We start from the raw sequence: 6,000 nt of genomic DNA on the forward strand, positions 1-6,000 counted from the left end.
TAATCCCTAACCAGCCCGTGCCTCGTGGGGGTGGGGGATGCCCCTGCCTGGTCCTAAGCCCTAACCCTAACCAGGGGGGCTAATTAAAAATTAAAAAAACCTTAAAAAAAGAGAAAAAGAGCAGAAAAACCCTAAGAAAAAAACTTACCTGTTTAAAAATAAGCCTGTATAAAGGAAAGGAATAAAAGGGGAAAATACTTACCAGTAAAAAACCTAAAGAAAGGAGAAATACTTACCTGTAAAACAAAAAGCCTGTATAAAGGAAGAAAGGACAGAAAAATACTTACCTGTATAAAAAACCTAAAGGAGAGAAGAAAAAAGAAATACTTACCTGTAACATAAAAGCCTGTATTAAGGAAGATACCTCTCATTTGACTGGGCTCGCCTGAGGAAGGCACTACGCTGCCGAAACGTCGCGACAGCCCACTTGCTCTTACACCCTAGACATGGGTAATTTTTGGAACCGCCGGGCAGAGGCTACTCAGCCCCCATTGATGGACAGTGCACTCAGGCCCCTTAGGGGGACCTGCTATCAATAATCCCTAACCAGCCCGTGCCTCGTGGGGGTGGGGGATGCCCCTGCCTGGTCCTAAGCCCTAACCCTAACCAGGGGGGCTAATTAAAAATTAAAAAAACCTTAAAAAAAGAGAAAAAGAGCAGAAAAACCCTAAGAAAAAAACTTACCTGTTTAAAAATAAGCCTGTATAAAGGAAAGGAATAAAAGGGGAAAATACTTACCAGTAAAAAACCTAAAGAAAGGAGAAATACTTACCTGTAAAACAAAAAGCCTGTATAAAGGAAGAAAGGACAGAAAAATACTTACCTGTATAAAAAACCTAAAGGAGAGAAGAAAAAAGAAATACTTACCTGTAACATAAAAGCCTGTATTAAGGAAGATACCTCTCATTTGACTGGGCTCGCCTGAGGAAGGCACTACGCTGCCGAAACGTCGCGACAGCCCACTTGCTCTTACACCCTAGACATGGGTAATTTTTGGAACCGCCGGGCAGAGGCTACTCAGCCCCCATTGATGGACAGTGCACTCAGGCCCCTTAGGGGGACCTGCTATCAATAATCCCTAACCCTAACCCTAACCCTAACCCTAACCCTAACCCTAACCCCTAACCCTAACCCTAACCCCTAACCCTAGACAAACAGGGAGAGCAATGTTGGAACACTGGGTTTCCCATTTAAACTTAAAATCCCCTTAAGCCTCGTGGAGGAGGGGACCGGGGTGGATAGGCCCCGTCTGTTACAGAATGTAATGGTGGTGGCAGAGAACTTCAGCTTATCCAAAGCGCAACTGGATCTGCTGAACCGTGGGTTAACGTTCATCCCTATGGTGGGAGACAATAGGAAACAAAGAACACAATTGTTATTGGATATACAAAATTATCACAGAAAGATAAAATTGGCCACATATTTTGGAAATAAGGGGAAACGGGAGAAACCGCGATTTACACCACCATCAAATTGGACACCACCACCACACAAACTACCACCGGAAATTCATTTTTTGATTAAACAGGATAATAAGGAAATTCATAAACATGAAAATATACACAAAGACAAGGGAAATCTGACGGAAGATGAAAATCAGGCGCTCACAGAATTAAAACAAAACAAACACATAGTAATTAAGCCCGCAGACAAGGGGAGTGCGGTTGTCATTTTAAGTAGAGAGCAATATATTTTCGAAGCCATGCGTCAGTTGGAGGATACACATTATTATAGGAAATTAGACAGCCCAATTTACCTGCACACTGTGCCTATGGTGCAACACGTGATAGATCGATTGTACAGTAAGAAATTCATCAACACCAGGCAGAAACAATATTTGCGGGGGGAAGTGGAACCCAGGATAAGACGATTTTACATCTTACCCAAGATACACAAGGATCCCGACAAGTGGACAATACCATTCAGGATACCGGCTGGGAGACCAATTGTCTCTGATTGTGGCAGTGAGACCTACGCCACGGCCGAGTACATCGATCACTTTCTGAATCCACTCTCAACAAAACATCCATCCTACATAAAAGACACTTATCATTTCATTTCAATAGTTAAAGGGTTAAAAATTCCTCCAAATTCATTCTTCTTTTCCATTGATATAGACAGTTTATACACCAACATTGAAACAGAAGCTGGTTTAAGAGCAGTGAAGAAGATCTTTGGCAAATACCCGGACCATCAAAGACCTGATACAGAACTTGTGACTCTATTGGAAATAAATCTGGGACGGAATGATTTTGAATTCAACAATCAGTACTTCCTCCAGGTCAAAGGTGTTGCGATGGGCAAAAAATTCGCCCCCGCATATGCAAATATTTTCATGGCGGATTGGGAGGAAGCAGCCATCAACAAGTGTGAGAAGAAACCATTCACATATCTCAGGTATTTAGACGATATTTTTGGCATTTGGAACCACTCAGAGGATGAATTTAAGAAATTTATTAATACACTGGACACTCATGACCCCTCAATTAGGCTTAAATACGAATTTGATCATCAGTCAATTGATTTCTTAGACACTACTGTGTACAAGGGACAGCCTTTTCACGACCAACAAACACTGGACATTAAGGTATATTTCAAAACAACAGACACACACTCATTGCTGTTTAAATCCAGCTATCACCCCCGGCACACCTACAAAGGTCTCGTCAAATCACAACTCATTAGGTTTCATCGGATCTGCACTCAAAGGGCAGACTTTTTCGAAGCAGTCGGAACCCTTTTCCGGGCTCTTAGGAAGAGGGGATACTCAAGGTCGTTCCTAAGACATTGTCTGAAGACCTTCCACATACAAAGACCAAGTATCAATAAAGAATGGATTCCGCTGATCACCACCTTTTCACCTAGGAGCAGGTTACTGAATTGCAAATTCAAAAATAACTACAGGATGATCATGGAAGACCAGGGTCTCCTGAGTGGTTATCAAGTCATCTCGGCATTCAGGAGAAATAGCAACCTCAAAGACCACCTGGTGAGGGCAAGTCTTGCTCCCTTACAGCCATTGCAGAAAACCACAGTCTTGGCCGGTACATTCATTAGATTGGACTTTGTGCAAAATAGGCTCAATAAAACTATATTTAAGATCCCACAGACTTTTACACCACGGACTGTGAATTGTGTGTACATGATTTTCTGCTCCAGATGTGACACACAATACATTGGAGAAACCGGAAACTCAATATCCACCAGGATGATGCAACACAGGTATAACATCAAACACAAAAAGGAAACACACACACTTTTGGTAAAACATTTCATTTCACATGGGTATCATTCGCTAAGGGTAGCAGGACTGCAAAGTAATTCAAGTTGGACGGGAGGAGAGAGGAAGAAAATGGAGAGGAAATGGATACGATTATTGGACACAAGAGAACCGGGGGGACTGAATATGAAATGTAATTAGGCACTTCTTTCTAAAACCAATGGTTAACCCAACATATGAGCCAAATTAAAATTTGGGCTCAAAAATTTGGTTGGAGTCCCTGTCCCAGCCCATACCCTAACTCCAACCTATTCGGGTTGGTTTGATCTAACCCCATCCCAATATCCTACCCTAACCTTAACCATCACGATTTAATTTTAACCCAACCCCCATATTTTGCCCTAACCCTAACCACTACGATTTAATTTTAACCCAACCCCCATATTTTGCCCTAACCCTAACCACTATGATTGTGGCCCCAACCCAATTATTTACCCTAACCCTAACCCATGTTATTAAATTAAACTTTATTAAAACCCCTAAAAATACAGGTTGATTAAATACACAACTCCAAGAAGCATAAAAACACAATTTGGCTAAAAACACAAATACAATTTTCAAATCATAAACTCATTTCTCTATATAACTCACCAAAATTCATAAAAACACGATTGGATTTAACACATAAAAATGCAAAATTAAAATCTAATATACGTCACTTAAAAATTCATAAAAACACGATTGGATTTAAAACCTAAATATGCAAATTTAAAATCTCATATACATCACTTAAAAATACAGTTTTTTGAAAATTCACATAATATACAAAATAAAAATACATTTCATGCAATTTTATTACAAAGGTTAAAAAACACACATTCATTTTGGTCTAAAACCATCCCAGCCATTTCAAAATACATTGCCTAACCTAAAATTCGAAAAAAACTCACGTTGGAAACCAAGCCTATAAAAGGCTGCACAGTAGAGAGGAGCTCATTTGGGAGCTGACCGTTGAAGAGGCAACATCTCTCTCTCTCTGTGCATTCCCAGCTTATTCATTGTGCCCCAGCCTGAGGAAGACCTATCTTGGGTCGAAACGTCGCGGCAGTGGGCACGTTAATTCATTGGTTTTCACTTATTAAAAATTAAACAATTTTATTGATTTCATCTATTTTTGTTTAAAAACAAATTTCATTTACTTTTTTTTACTTTTTCTTTTTTTCTCGCCTTGTTTGTGATTGTAAATTCATATACACATAATTTACATATCTAACTGGAATAAATAGCACATTAAAACAATTATTAAATAAAGATAACAAAGGCGACATCAAGAGATACAAAAAACATCCATGGGGTCCCGGATGGACTCAGAAGGCTGGACGGTGGTGCGTCACGGGAGAGGGCGGCTGCCTTCCCGTAGACGTGTCCAGCGGGGGACAGGTGGCAGGGGTGGAGGGATGGACCGAGCACCGTCTGGACCCTTTCGGGACCAGACTCAATTCCACATCCCTAACCCTAGTCCCATCCCCCTCCCCCTTTCCCCCATCCCCACTATTTTGTTAAATACTTGGTAAAAAAATATGTAAAAAAATATGTAACACAATAAATAAATAAATAAATAAATACTTGTTATGAATGTGTAAATATTGAGTTTAAAAACTTGTGTGTAAATAGTAATTTTATTTTATATATATGCGCACCATTTAGTTCATATCAGTTCATATGGTGTAGGTTTAATTCATTAAAATCCTGTGGGTAAGGTTTAAAAACGTTTAAAATCATTTGTACTGTGGGGTTTTCTTTTTCTTTTTCTTTTTCTTTTTCTTTTGGAGCCAGAGCTTATTTAAGGGATGAGCCTGCAGGCCAGGCTCATTCTTTCGCTGCCCTTCGACGAAGACAGTCGCTTTTTCTGCAGCAGACGTATTTCAGTTAGTTTTTAGTGTGCCCAGGCCTGAAGAAGACCACATTTGGTCGAAACGTCGCCACAGTGGCACACGATTAGTTTTTTTTGAGCCCTTTTCAGGGCATTTTTAGTTTCTTGAACCCTTTCCAGGGCATTTTTAGTTTTTAAGGGTTTCATTCTCTCTTTTTTGGTTTTTCTAAAAAATAAAAAACTTAAAAAACATTAAAAAAAACACAAAAAACAACAAAAAAATATTGAAAAAACTTTGCTTGGCCCTCCATCATGGCTGATGAAGGGTGGCAGCAGGTCCGCTATGGGAGGAGGGGTCGCTCCCGTATGCGGCCCGACACTTATCGACCCCAATCTCGAGACCAGGACTGGTTTTTATGGAACCGGGGAGGGAGGGGCCCAGGAGGGAAGGACCGTGCATTCTTCGGTCCCCCCCAGGGGGGACGGAGCCATAACCAATGTCCTAACCCTAACCCTAATGTTAAGAGTTCCGGAATGCACAAAGGTTCCGGAATGCACCAAGGCTCCGGAATGTTCGGAATTCCGGAATGTTCAGAGTTCCGGAATGCACCAAGGTTCCGGAATGCACCAAGGCTCCGGAATGTTCGGAATTCCGGAATGTTCAGAGTTCCGGAATGCACCAAGGTTCCGGAATGTTCGGAATTCCGGAATGTTCAGAGTTCCGGAATGCACCAAGGTTCCGGAATGTTCAGAGTTCCGGAATGTTTGGAGTTCCGGAATGCACCAAGGTTCCGGAATGTTAAGAGTTCCGGAATGCACCAAGGTTCCGGAATGTTCGGAATTCCGGAATGTTCACAGTTCCGGAATGTTTGGAGTTCCGGAATGCACCAAGGTTCCGGAATGTTAA

This window comes from Astatotilapia calliptera, chromosome 11 (genome assembly GCF_964374335.1).
Source record: "Astatotilapia calliptera chromosome 11, fAstCal68.1, whole genome shotgun sequence".
In the NCBI taxonomy this organism is placed as follows: domain Eukaryota; kingdom Metazoa; phylum Chordata; class Actinopteri; order Cichliformes; family Cichlidae; genus Astatotilapia; species Astatotilapia calliptera.